General features: G+C 41.9%; 1 pseudogene; it reads left to right on the plus strand.

Annotated features, from left to right (window-relative positions):
• Nucleotides 1–7,979: 7,979 nt before the first annotated feature.
• Nucleotides 7,980–11,055, plus strand: LOC138382873 (52 kDa repressor of the inhibitor of the protein kinase pseudogene; annotated as a pseudogene).
• Nucleotides 11,056–13,397: the final 2,342 nt, after the last annotated feature.

A 13,397-nucleotide genomic window follows, 5' to 3' on the forward strand; every position in this document is an offset into this window, starting at 1 on the left:
TTTAAGGCAAAGATTTTTTAAAAATATTTTCTTCATTTCCTCCTCTTTTTAACAGCTTTATTGAGAGAATCTACATAACATAAAATTCACCAATTTAAAGTATACAATCCAGTGGTTTTTAGTATATTGACAGAGTTGTACAGCCATCACAACCATCTAATTTTAGAACTTTTTCATTGCCCCAAAAAGAAACCCTGCACCCATTAGCAACCACCCCCATTCCTACCCCACCATACCCTCACCCCCTGGTAATCACTAATATACTTTCTGTCTTTACCTATTCTGAGCAGTTCAAGCAAATGGAATTCTACACTACATGGTCTTTTGTGTCTAGTTTCTTTCATTTAGCAGAATGTTTTTCAAGGGTCATCATGTTGTAGCATGTCTCAGTACTTCATTTCTCAAAAGAAACTTCTGAATAGTCCTTTTATGCATATAAAAACCACCTTCGAGGACACTCCTGATAACCAGGGTCTTAATTAGGCCAGAGTCAATCTTGGGTAGGGTTGTCTAGAAACAGAACTGAAGACAAGGATTCTTGTTCAAGTGTTTTATTAAGGAAGTGTACTCCGGGGAAGGAGAGTGAGGGAGCAGGATTGGCCAGGAAGACAAGGGAACAAGAATGAGCCTCTGCTGACCCCATAACATCCACCACCAAGTGTTGGCCAAGAAGCCAGCTTTTTGTACCACTATGCCCCTCCACCACTGAGGGAGATCGCAGGGGCAAAAGGGCAGCAGAGCCTCCTAGGGGAGGTGGCTCCTGTTTTAGCCAAGGAAAATTCTCTAGAGAAAGAGGCAGCTGGAATTCCTATTCAACACTCATAGCAGCTGAAATATATTTGGGCAGGGCACAAAAAAAGCATTAACTATAGTGCATCTACTCTTTTTATATTGCTTAGGCCATTAAGTTTAGTCTATCTGAACAGTTTCTCCAGAATTCTTATTAGTCACAATTTCTCGGAAATTTTTACAAGAGGAGGGTATTGGGACAAACTACCATCCCTGCTGCTGTAGCTGGTCCCAAGGCCATAACTGATACTCATTATCTCCCTCCTCCACTGCCCTTTCTAGATTCCCCTACACCTCAGCTAGCACTTCTGCTGGTGTAGGTAGTTTGACTGATGGATTGAACCAGGCACTCAGCCCTGAGGGGTCGAAGACCCTGGTTATCTTGCTCTTACCAGGCTGTACATTACTCTCTGTCCTCATTGTGTAGCAGCAGCCTCCATCTCCTTCTGATGGTTTTCTTGTTGATCTTCTGGCATTAGAAGCCCACAGTCACCAAAGAGCAGCCATGGTTTTAAGTTTAGTGGGTCTACTACTGTGTCCTCTGATGGAAGCATCCCACCTCTGAGTATCAGGACCTCTAGGTTAGTAGAGCCTAAAGTTGCAGGGACAGGAAACAAATTCTCCAAATACATCACTGGGAGTGATAGTGGGCAGACCACTCCTGATTTTATCCCTCAGTCTCTGTATCTAGACATTTTATCTTCTGGGCACAGAGCACCATATAATGACCATTGGTTAAGGAGTATATTGCATGCTGGAGGATAATGCTCTACCCTCACAAAGTGTTATTTGCAAGATGGAGTTTCAGCTATGCCTTCAATAGACCATTGCTCCACTCTATCAATTTGATAGCTTCCAAGTGGTGTGGTATGTGGCATGGCCAGTGAATCCTATGGTCAAGTGCTCACCACCACACCTTCTTGCTGGAAAGTGAGTCCCTTGGTCTGAGGCAGTGTTATGTGAGATCCTGTGTCAGAATATCAGACATTCTATGAGTCCTTCCTTGGACAGTGGTGCTGGATGAAGCACTGTGGGCAAGAAAGGCAAACCCATACTCAGAATATATGTCAAATCCAGTCAAGACGAAATATTACTCTTTCCAGGCTGGAAGGGCCCAATGTAACCAACTTGCCACCTAGTGACTGTTCGGCCTCCTTGAGAGCTCAGTGTTGGTCTCTGCTGCTGACAGGTCAGACGTTCAGTAGAGGCAGCAGCTGTCTAAGCTTTGGAGATAGTCCAAGCTGCTGGGCCCATGCATAGCCTTCATCTCTGCCACCATGGCTACTCCAAACATGAGGCTGTTGTGCAAGAACTGGGGGGTGGGGAGGGGGAATAGACATACGCTGCCTGACACTTGCTGGCCTAGCCATTCTGTCTATGCAGTTGCCTATTCTGCAGTGGAAACTCTCTAATGGGCATTATGTTCCATAAAAGCTCCTCATACTATGTGCCCCATTCCATAGGTCAATCAACCTGCCTAATTGCCGGCCTTTCCCAATCTTTCTTTTTCCAGATCGCTGACCAATAAGCTAAGCTAACATGTGTCACTCACTGTCCATGGATATACCCTTACCTTGGCCATTTCTGTCTCTAAACAAAGTTGATGACTAAATGTATTGCCTGAAGCTCTGCCAACTGGGAGGATTTCCCTTCTCCAACCTCTTTTAGAACTGAGTGGGGCAAAAGTACACAGCAGATATTTTCAGTTTACATTCATACCAACCTGACCCATCCATGATCCAAGCTTGGATTTTTATTACCATCTTTGTCAACTGTTCATGGGGAACACCCCCAACCCCAAGGCCATGGCTATGAGTTGAGGGAGAGGCACAACAGTGGTGGATGACATAGGGGTCTCAGCCACCTGTTTGTACAGCTCACTTGTGCTCTCTGGACCTACTTGAACTTAACTGCAGACCTATTGGATTCCTTACAGTGAATTGCTGCTGCACCTGCCTGACCTTATGACACAGTAAGTCTGATCCAATTTATGATGACTTGGTATCTCATGTCACTTGGTGTCCCATGGTTAGACACTTACTTTCCAACATGGCCCGGTATCATAACAGGAGCTGTTTTTCAAATGATGTGGAGTTCTTTGCAGCAGATGGCATGGCCATGCTCCAAGACCCTGGAGTATGTCTGTGACTCACCTATTGGGGCTTGCCAGAAGCACCACATGGCATCTTTCTCTACAACAGATACCTCTAGTACCATGGGATCTGCTGGCTCACATGGCCCAAGTGGCAGGGCTGCTCATACCACAGAATGTACCTACTACAGAGCCCTTTATTGCCCTTGGCCTCAGTAAAAGCTAACAGCTTTCCAGGTCACCTGATAAATATATTGTCAAATACAGTGAATATTCTGCCTCCAAAACCCAAAGAGGCCTACCAAGCATTCTGAATTTTGTATGTGTGTGTGTGTGTGTGTGTGTGTGTGGTAGGAATGCATGGTACAAGAACTTGTCTTATACTTTAGAGGGGATGTTCTAGCATACCTCAAACGACTGGATCTTTAAAAACTTCACTGATGTGCAGGCCCTGAATCTTGGTAGGCTTTATCTCCCACCTTCTGGAGCATATATTTCTTACCGAGGCATATAGAGTGCTTGGCATTTCTTGCTCCTAAGGTATAATGAACATGATGTCATCAGTATAGTAAATGAATGCAATGTTCTGCTGGAAGCCCAGGTTGTCCAAGTCACTTCAGACTACATTATGACAGAGAGAAGAATAATTAACATTGCCCTGGCAAGAATATACTATGCCCATGCCATGTGGATGTCAACTGCTTCTGCTCCTCCTTCCTGATGGATATAGAAGAGAACACATTTACAGATGGCTAGCTGCATACAAATGGCAAGCCTGTAGTAACATGCTCCAGTAAAGATACCAAATCTGACAAAGCAGCTGCTATGGGGCCAATATTTGGTTAAGTTCATGGTAGTCCACTGTTTTACACCATGATCCACTCAGTTTTTGCTTAGGGTCAGACTGGAGGATTAAATAAGGTTATGACAAAGAGTACCATACTTGCATTCTTTGTGTCTTTGAGGATGGTGCTAATCTCTGCCATTCTCCTGGCCTGCGATACTGTTTTTGACTTACTATTTTGGTGGGAGAGAGGCTATTTCAAGGACTGCTACTTGGAGTTTCCTACTACAATAGCTCTTGCTCTATAGCTCAAGGAACTAATGCAAGGATTCTGCCAACTGCTAAATATTTCTATTCCCAATGAAGGAACCAGGGCAATAACCACCGGTTGAGTACATGGGCTCGGGGGACCTGCTTTTAGATGGCCCTGGGCCAGAACTCCACTTATTACCCTGACTCCCATTCAGTCCTTCCTCACAAGAATGCAACTTCTCTTTCAGTCGATTGGTTCTGAGTCTGAGAAATGGCTCAGGTCTGGAAACTGGACAAAAGATTGTGACTTTCCACTGGAGTGCCTGACCTCAGCTTCTGCTAACCCATTATTAATTATGGGTTATCTTCTACTTACGTACCTTTAGCACTGTTCTTTCTGGCTCCCATCTTTCTCATTCCTAGGAGCACCATATTCTATTAGTCCTCTCCACAGGCCCCCAAATGTTCGTTTCCTGGCTGACATTCTGACCTGGCTGCCCGTTACAGCAATTAAGTGGCTCTAATGGTTAACTGCTTCTGGTGGCTAAGTGCTGTCACCTTGCTTCTGCTAATCTGGAACACTCTCATCCCCTTTGCTACCAGGAAGTCTAGTTCTTTAACAGCATCTCTTCTCACAGCCTCAGTTGCAGAGGGTAGTGTCTCAAAGATGCCAGTTCCCCTTTCACCTGTGAATTTCTTACTGCCTTAGTTTCTTCAGGATATCCTGAGCAAAGTAATCACTGGTGGACCTTCCGGTCTTACATGGTAGATCCATTCTGGCATGCCCACTTCCCTGAGCCTTTTGAGCCCTTCCTCCACAATCTGAAATGGCAATTCTGACTTCTCTACTTCATTTAATGTAAGCCATTGTTTTTTCCAAGCTTCCAAGAATCATCTGGCAGCATAACAGAAATATCTCTGAGGCGCTTTCCAAGGAATTAAATCCTGTCTCATGGGAGCGTGGCCCCATACTGACAAATTCTCCCTTACGCAGCTTTACATTCTACTCCCTTGGTTCAGCACCTCATGGTCCCTGCTGCCCCAGACATTCTCCCCATTTTTCCTGATATATGTTATCCCAATCCAATAAGGCTTTGGCTTGCATCCCCTTTCCACTGTTAGCATGGCAAGCACTACCTCAATTGAGTATGGTGAAATGTGACCCCAATTTTTGTCTGGTGTCCAAATGTGGGAGGTGGGAGGAGGGAAAACACTGTCTTATAATGATCCTCTTCATTTGAGATTTCTGCATAGCAAGGGGAGGGGATCACTTCTGCAGGCCCATTGTTTCAGGGGAATATGGGGATTCAAATGCTGCATCTACCCAGCAACGACATGTAGCCTCATTCCATAGCTCAGGGTCTCACCCCTCCCCTCGTGGGGCTCTGCCTTTAGCATAGATATGTCTCGACTGAACACTTAGGCTTCTCTGTAGTTCTCCCTCGCAGTACAAGTTAGACCTGCACCAGCTCTTTAGCTTGGTCTGTCCTCCAGCTACAGGTGATGAGAATCTCTCAAAATGCTGTCAAACAGGCCCTCTGCTTCTCACACATCACTTTTAATTCATGATTCGCTGACCTGAGCGTGTCATTTCCTCTATTTAGTACATCAGTGGTGGCCAGAGCAGCTGTCCAATTCTACTGTCCCTTCAATGACTCCTTCCCGACATCTCTCAAATGCCTGTGACATTGCACCAGCCACTGTATTCCCTTCCACCCACAACACATTCCATCTTACCACAGGCGAAAGGCTGCCAGGGAAGGTATACCAAGGACTGTCAATACTTCACCACGGTCCTCATGGCTGGCTGTCTAATGAATTATCCAACTCCAGAAGTCCACCCTGCTTCCTGGAATTCCTCTGGGTACCAACTATTTTAGGTCAGACTCCCTGAAAACAGAGCCTAGCCAGTGATTTATTGATGGATTACTCTTCAGGAAAAACCTTTCAGTAGCAAGAGAGGAAGAACAGGGAAGGGGAAAGAACCAAGCAAGGATTTGCTAAAGGCTAGCCCGAGCCTGAGCTTTTTACTTGGGAAAACGTGCCCTATCGCCTGTCGCCTGGCTAACTCTTTTAAGAGTTATCAGCTCCAATAACTCCGCTTTTGGAGAGGATTCACTGACCTTCTCTATCTCTACTAGGTTCTCTTTTTATGTATTCTTTTAGTAACCCACAGTAACTTGCGTCTTCCACTTATCACATGGTATTCTAATTGTCTTTCTAATTTCTACTTGTTCCAGGAGAGGAAAGAGAAAGGAGTTTTCCAAAATACATATGATACCCCTCTCTCTAAGGCTCTCAGGATGCCTTAGGGTGAGAGGAGGGATAGAAAAGGATAGGGGTGTGTGTGTGTGTGTGTGTGTGTGTATACACACACATATAAAAAATATATTAAAATACATATTTATTGTACAAAATATAAATATATATAAAATATATAATACATATATATGTATGAGAGGTCTGTTTGGAAAGTATCCAGCTATTGTTAATATAACAAGAATGGTTTTCGTGACATGGATGTAACCTGGCAGCCAAGGAAAGTGGACTGTATTGCACATGTGTGAACAATGACGTCCTCACTCTACTACTAGTCAGTGGGGAGCTAGACACTGTTGAATGAGTGTGTGTACTGTGTAGCCATCACATTCAAAATGACTGAGCGAGCAGAGCAATGAATCTGCATCAAATTTTGCGTTAACCTTGAACATTCCTCCACGGAAACTATGTGGATGATCCATAAGGCTTTCGGGAATGATGCTACGATTGCAGCACCAATAAAAGTGTGTCACAAATGCTTCAAAGATAGTTGAGAATCTGTTGGAAGTGATCCACATTCTTGAAGGCCTGCAACAAGCAGAACACCTGAGAATGTTGAATGTGTGCGGGTTAGGTTAAGAGACGTGGGAGAACTGTGTGAGGTCCCAAGGTGCCTACTCTGAAGGGGACTAAGGCATCATTGTTCTATGTACAATGTTTCTTGTATCTTGTATTTCTTCAGTAACTGTCTCTATTTTTCATATTACATGGCTGGATACTTTCCAGACAGATCTCGTATATCATATACAAACATACATGTATACATACACACGCATACATTTTTTAACTCCCCAGGTGATTATATTTGCAGCCCTACCCTAAACCCCTTAATAACCACTAGCTTAGTGATTTTCAATTTTGGTTACACCTTAGAATCTTCTAAGGAGCTATTAAAAATAGTGATGACTGGGCCTGATTCCCTAAACATCATTCAGATTTAATTGGTCTGGCATAGGGCCTGGCTCTCAGTGATTTTTTTTTAAAAGCTTCCAGATTACTCTAATGTGCAGCTAAGATTGAGAACCACTGGACTAGCCTATGATGCCCATGGGCACAGACCTCTGTTCTTATGCCTCTAGATATTTCCAGGGCCTGACTCAGTATTTACAGTAGGCATACAACAAATATTGAATAAATGAAAAAATGATTGAAAAGTTAGAGAAATAAGTGCAATTTCTCCCTATTTATGTCATAAGCTAACATTTAACAATATTAAATCACATTTATAAATAAAATTGACCTGAGCTAATTTTCCATTTTGATGATTACAGATACCCGTGGAAGCAGGATCCACGACGAAGATTCTGTGAGTCTCAAGTAGCTTTAGGTAAGATCCCAGAAACTTCTCACCTTTCCTGGCTTTCAGCCTCCAAAGGCAGTACAGGGCAATACATTAAACAGAGGTCAAAAGTTACCAAATTGGTCATAGCTTCTCGCCTGACAGGCCTGGCTCTCCTCCCCGACCCCACTGCCCAGGGGACAATGGCAAACCGAACCTGCCCTGGCTGCAGGCAGACGAATGTGAAGTCCTTCTTCAGGTTCCGGCACAATCCGCCAATGCTGGAAGTGGGTGGAGATATGTAGATAGAGAGACCTAGAAGATAAAACACCTGATCAACTAAATAAACATTCTCAATTAGGTGCCAACCACTTTGAGATCTCTACAATCTGTAGAACTAGTCCTTAGGGGACAATATTTGACCTTGCCAGTCACTTGAACCATCTACACAGTAGACACAGAAAATGAATCAAAGAACTGAGAGAAGATGTAATCAGGACACTGAAACAGAAAAAAAAATGGACAAAACTTCTGAACAGGAACAAACAAACAACAACAACAACAACAACAACAAAAAAAAAAATATATATATATATATAAAACAAAAACCCAACAACAGCGATACTCAGAACTTCAGTGCAGAAGAAGCTGGCCAAGAGCACACATTGTTCTTTTCAAAAATACACCGGAATCAGATGCCAAAACTCTGTGCAAGCTGTGATTCTGGGAGAAATTCTCAGGGAAGTGAGAGAGTCGCACTTCTTTTCCATTATCACTCACCATGTATTGGATACAGCAGGGGAAGAACCTATCTGTGTTGGTGAGGTTTGTCCATGAATCTCATAACCACAGAGAGGAATTAGTGGGTTTCCTGCCTCATGAAGCGATGCAGAGATTTGGGCTGTGAAATTTCACACTAAGATAACTGAGAAGTGGGAACTAAATATTGTCATGGCCAGGCTTACATTTTGTCCAGTGGATTTTCTTCCAAAATGAAAGTTGGTTGTTTCTAGACTTCTAGAGAAATATCCCCAAGCTATCTACACACTCTGCTCTTCCTGTGCCTTGTGTATGTGGTTGGCAAAATCAGCACCTGTTGTGGGAGTATCTGCTGCACTGGGAACAATTGAGGAAGTTTGTTCTTTTTTTCATTGATCACCATAACTGCTTTTAGAACTTGACAATGTAATTTCTGTCCTTTTTGAGAACAATGAAGAAAGGGGTACAGAATGGAAGGAAATTTGCCATTTTCGGTGGACAGGCAGGCATGATGCTTTTGAAATTTTGCAGACCTCCTGCAAGCACTCGTTTTATGTTTAGATGGTATAAATAGTGACACAACTATTAGATGGAATAATTGTATAGCCAGCTGAGAGTTTGTACTCTGTAGCACAGTAACAGGTTTTGATTTCATTGTTAACATTGCTGTTCTTAAAAATGTCCTCTCTTTTACAAGGGCCTTTGGGAGAAAAGCTCCATGCGCAAACCTCTGATTTCTTCTTTGCAGCCAGTAGCTTGACTACAGTACCGAACATACTCAACGAAGTGATGGAAAATACTGAAATTTATCATGAGTTTTGGTTTGAGGAAGCCACAAATTTGGCAACCAAACTTGATATCCAAATGAAACTCCCTGGGAAATTCCGCAGAGCTCAGCAAGGCAACTTGGAATCTCAACTAATCTCTGAGAGTTACTGTAAAGAAACCCCACATCTTCCCACAGTAAAGGCTATTATTCAGAAACTTAAGGATATATTCTCAGAACAGCACCTCAAACCTCTTAAATGCTTATCTCTGGTATCCTCAGTCATGGGACAGCTCAAGTTCAATACATTGAAGGAATTCCATGCTGACGTGTACAGAAGTGCCTTAGCCAATCCCAACATGCTCCCAGCTGAGCCTCACTGTGGGAGAGTCAAATGGGAGCACACAGGGAAAGATATATAGCTCCCATCCAGCAATTATGAAGCCCTCCATCTGCCTGACATCAACATGTGTGCATTACTAAAGGCCCTGTGTATTCTCCCTGTGACGAAGACTGAGAATGAGCTCTATAAAAATGGATGAAAGCGTCTCAAAACATACTTGAGGAACAATATGAAAGACTAAAGGTCACGTAACTTGGCTTTGATCAACATAAATGTTGATATAAAACACAATCTGGGCCGGGCGCGGTGGCTCACGCCTGTAATCCTAGCACTCTGGGAGGCCGAGGTGGGCGGATCGTTTGAGCTCGGGAGTTCGAGACCAGCCTGAGCAAGAGCGAGACCCCATCTCTACTAAAAATAGAAAGAAATTATATGGACAGCTAAAAATATATATAGAAAAAATTAGCTGGGCATGGTGGTGCATGCCTGTAGTCCCAGCTACTTGGGAGGTTGAGGCAGGAGGATCCCTTGAGCTCAGGAGTTTGAGGTTGCTGTGAGCTAGGCTGACGCCACGGCACTCACTCTAGCCTGGGCAACAGAGTGAGACTCTGTCTCAAAAAAAAAAAAAAAAACCACAATCTGGATTTAATGTGGACACATATAACAATTCTAAACAACTAGTCATTAAGTTAAAGTGGAGGTGGCTTGATTCCCAGACACTTCAGCTTTGCATGTGAAAAGTAGTCTGTCCTAGGAACCTCAGGGCAACCCGGTTAAGAAATAGAGAAATCTGAGAGGATTGGTCAGAGCACTGACAGTATCTGCTACATGATCATCATCACTATCATCATCATCATCACCTCCCATAAAACATAAAAATGGCACACAGTATGAAAGGAATTGTGTTAGGTTATGGAGATAAAAAGGACTGTAAAATATAGCCCTGCACTTCTATACATTCTAATCCTGTTGAAGAGATGGGATAAACACACAGAGGTAAAAGAAGTATATGCTAAGAGCCAAATAAATGTAAGCAAGGTACACGCTATGGGAATGTATCAGCATTGGGTGGTAAGGAAAGATCCCGCAGTATCTGAGCTGGATCTCAAAGAGTGGGTAGGGGTTAGATAAATAAAGAAGAAAAGGGGAGTACTGATGGGGAAAGCAGTGAATGTCGTAGGGAGATTCAATAAGCTTGTTCTAATTGCAGCGCTTCTCAACTCTGGATGCACATTAGAATCACCAGGGGGCTTTACAAATCCCAATGCCCACCTGTAACCAGATCAATTACATTAGGATTGCTGGTTTCAGATCTTATATGTAAGTCTTTAATCCATTTCAAGTTAAGTTTTGTATATGGTGTAAGACAAGTGTCCAATTTCATGGTTTTACATGTGGATATGCAGTTTTCCCAACACCATTTATTGAAGAGATTTTCCTTTCTCCATTGTATATTCTTGGCACTCTCGTCAAAGATTAGTCGACCATACATACATGGGTTTATTTCTAGGCTTTCTATTCTGCTCCATTGGCCTATGTATCTCTTTTTATATCAATATTATACTGTTTTAATTACCATAGCTTTGTAATACAGTTTGAAATCAAGGAGCGGATGCCTTCAGCTTTGTTTTTCTTTATTAAGATTGCTTTGGCTATTCAGCATCTTTTGTGATTCCATATAAATTTTAGGATTGTTTTTTATATTTCTGTGAAAAAATGCCATTGGAACTTGGATAGAGATTGCATTGCATCTATAGATTGCTTTGGGTAGTATGGACATTTTAACAATATTAATTCTTCCAATCCGTGAACATGGATGTCTTTCCATTAATTTGTGTCTTCTTCAGTATCTTTTATCAATGTTTTTAGTTTTCAGTGTACAGATCCTTAACCTCCTTGGTTAAATTTATTCTTAAGTATTTTATTATTTTTTATTATAAATGAGATTGCCTTCTTAATTTCTTTTTTAGATAGTTTGTTGTTAGTGTATAGGGACACAATTGATTTTTTTTTTTTTTTTTTTTTTGAGAAAGGGTCTCACTCTGTCACCCAGGCTAGAGTGCAGTGGCATTATCATAGCTCACTTCAACCTCAAACTCCTAGGCTCAAGTGATCCTGCTGCCTCAGTCTCCTGAGTAGCTGAGACTATAGGCACACGTCACCATGCCCAGCTAAGGTTTCTATTTTTTAAAGAGACAGGGTCTTGCTCTTGCTCACGCTGGTCTCGAACTCCTGGCCTCAAGCCATCCTTCCTCCTCAGCCTCCCAAAGTGCTAGGATTACAGGTGTGAGCCACCATTGCCCTGCCCACAGCTGATTTTTGTATGTTGGTTTTGTAATATCTGAAACTATAAAACACCTAGAATAAAACATGGGAAAAAATCTCCTTGACACTGGCATGGCAATGATTTCTTGGATATGCCCCCAAAGCATAGGCAATGAAAGAAAAAAATAGACTAATGGGATTGTATTAAACTAAGAAGCTTCTGCACAGCAAAGGAAGCCATCCACAAAATGAAAAGGCAACCTATGAAATGGGAGAAAATATTTGGAGACCATATATCTGATAAGGGATTAATATCCAAAATACATGAGGAACTCATACAACTCAAAAGCAAAAAACCCAAATAACCTGATTAAAAAATGGGCAAAGGATCTCAATAGACATTTTCACAAACAAGACATACAAATGGCCAACAGGTATGTGAAAAGGTGTTCAACATCACTAATCCTCAGGGAGATGCAAATCAAAACCACAATGAGATACCACCTCACACCTGTTAGGATAGCTATTATAAAAAAGACAAGAGGTAAGTGTTGCTGAGGGTGTAGAGAAAAAGGAATCTTTGTACACTGTTGGTGGGAATGTAAATTAGTACAGCTATTATGGAAAACATTATGGGCTCCTCAAAAAATTAAAAATAGATCTATTGTAGGATCCAAAATCCTATTTCTGGGTATATAATCAAAGGAAATGAAATCAGTGTCTCAAAGAAATATCTGTATCCATATGGTCATTGCCACATTATTCATAACAGCCAAGATATGAAAACAACCTAAATGTCCATTGAGAGATGAATGGATAAAGAAAATGGGGGGGGGGTGTCTACACATACACACACACAATGGAAAGAAGGAAATCCTGCTATGACAACATAGATGAACCTGGAGAACATTAAGTGAAATAAGTCAGACACAGAAAGAAAAACACTGTGTGATCTCACATATATGTGGAATCTAAAAAAGTCCAATTCATAGAAACAGAGTAGAATGGTGGTTGCCAGTGGCTGAGGTGTAGGGGAAGTGGGGAAATGTTGATCAAAGGACATAAACTTTCAGTTATACAGTGAACAAGTTCTGAGGCTCTGAGGTACAGTAACGGGCGGTGATAGATGTGTTAATTAATTTGATTGCGATTATCATACAATGTATACATATTATCAAGTCAACATGTTGCTTGAACAAGTCAACACCTTGAATATATACAATCTTTATCTACTAAATATATTAAAATTTAAAAATAGGGGGAAAAGCATTGCTGGGGTGATTCCCCAGATAATTCCAAAGGACACCCAAGGTTGAGAACCACTGATTCATTGGATAGGAAGCAGCTTATTAGAAACTGGTTAGGAGCTATACTGGAGATAGAGAAACGCTCAGATTGTGGGAAACTTAACTATGTACAGCTAATTATTTCAATCTAATTCTAACATTTTTTTTTTTTTGCAAGCTACCTTAAAGTATTTTCATAAGTCTGGCTAAAATAAATACAGGACTTGGAATAGTAGAAGAAAGAGTTTGAACTTTATGCTGTAGGCAATGGAAGATCATGTAGGGTCACTGAAGATTTTTGAGCAGAGGAATGATGTAAATAAAACAACACTTTGAAATTTAAACAGAATGCAGGGTTTTAGAGCAAGAAGGACAATATCTGATGGAATTGACCTTGGCTGGCGGGGATGGGAGAAGGGTTACTAAGGGAGAAAGAGTCCCAGAGGTCCTAGGCATGAGGTTG

Source organism: Eulemur rufifrons, chromosome 4 (genome assembly GCF_041146395.1).
Source record: "Eulemur rufifrons isolate Redbay chromosome 4, OSU_ERuf_1, whole genome shotgun sequence".
NCBI lineage: Eukaryota > Metazoa > Chordata > Mammalia > Primates > Lemuridae > Eulemur > Eulemur rufifrons.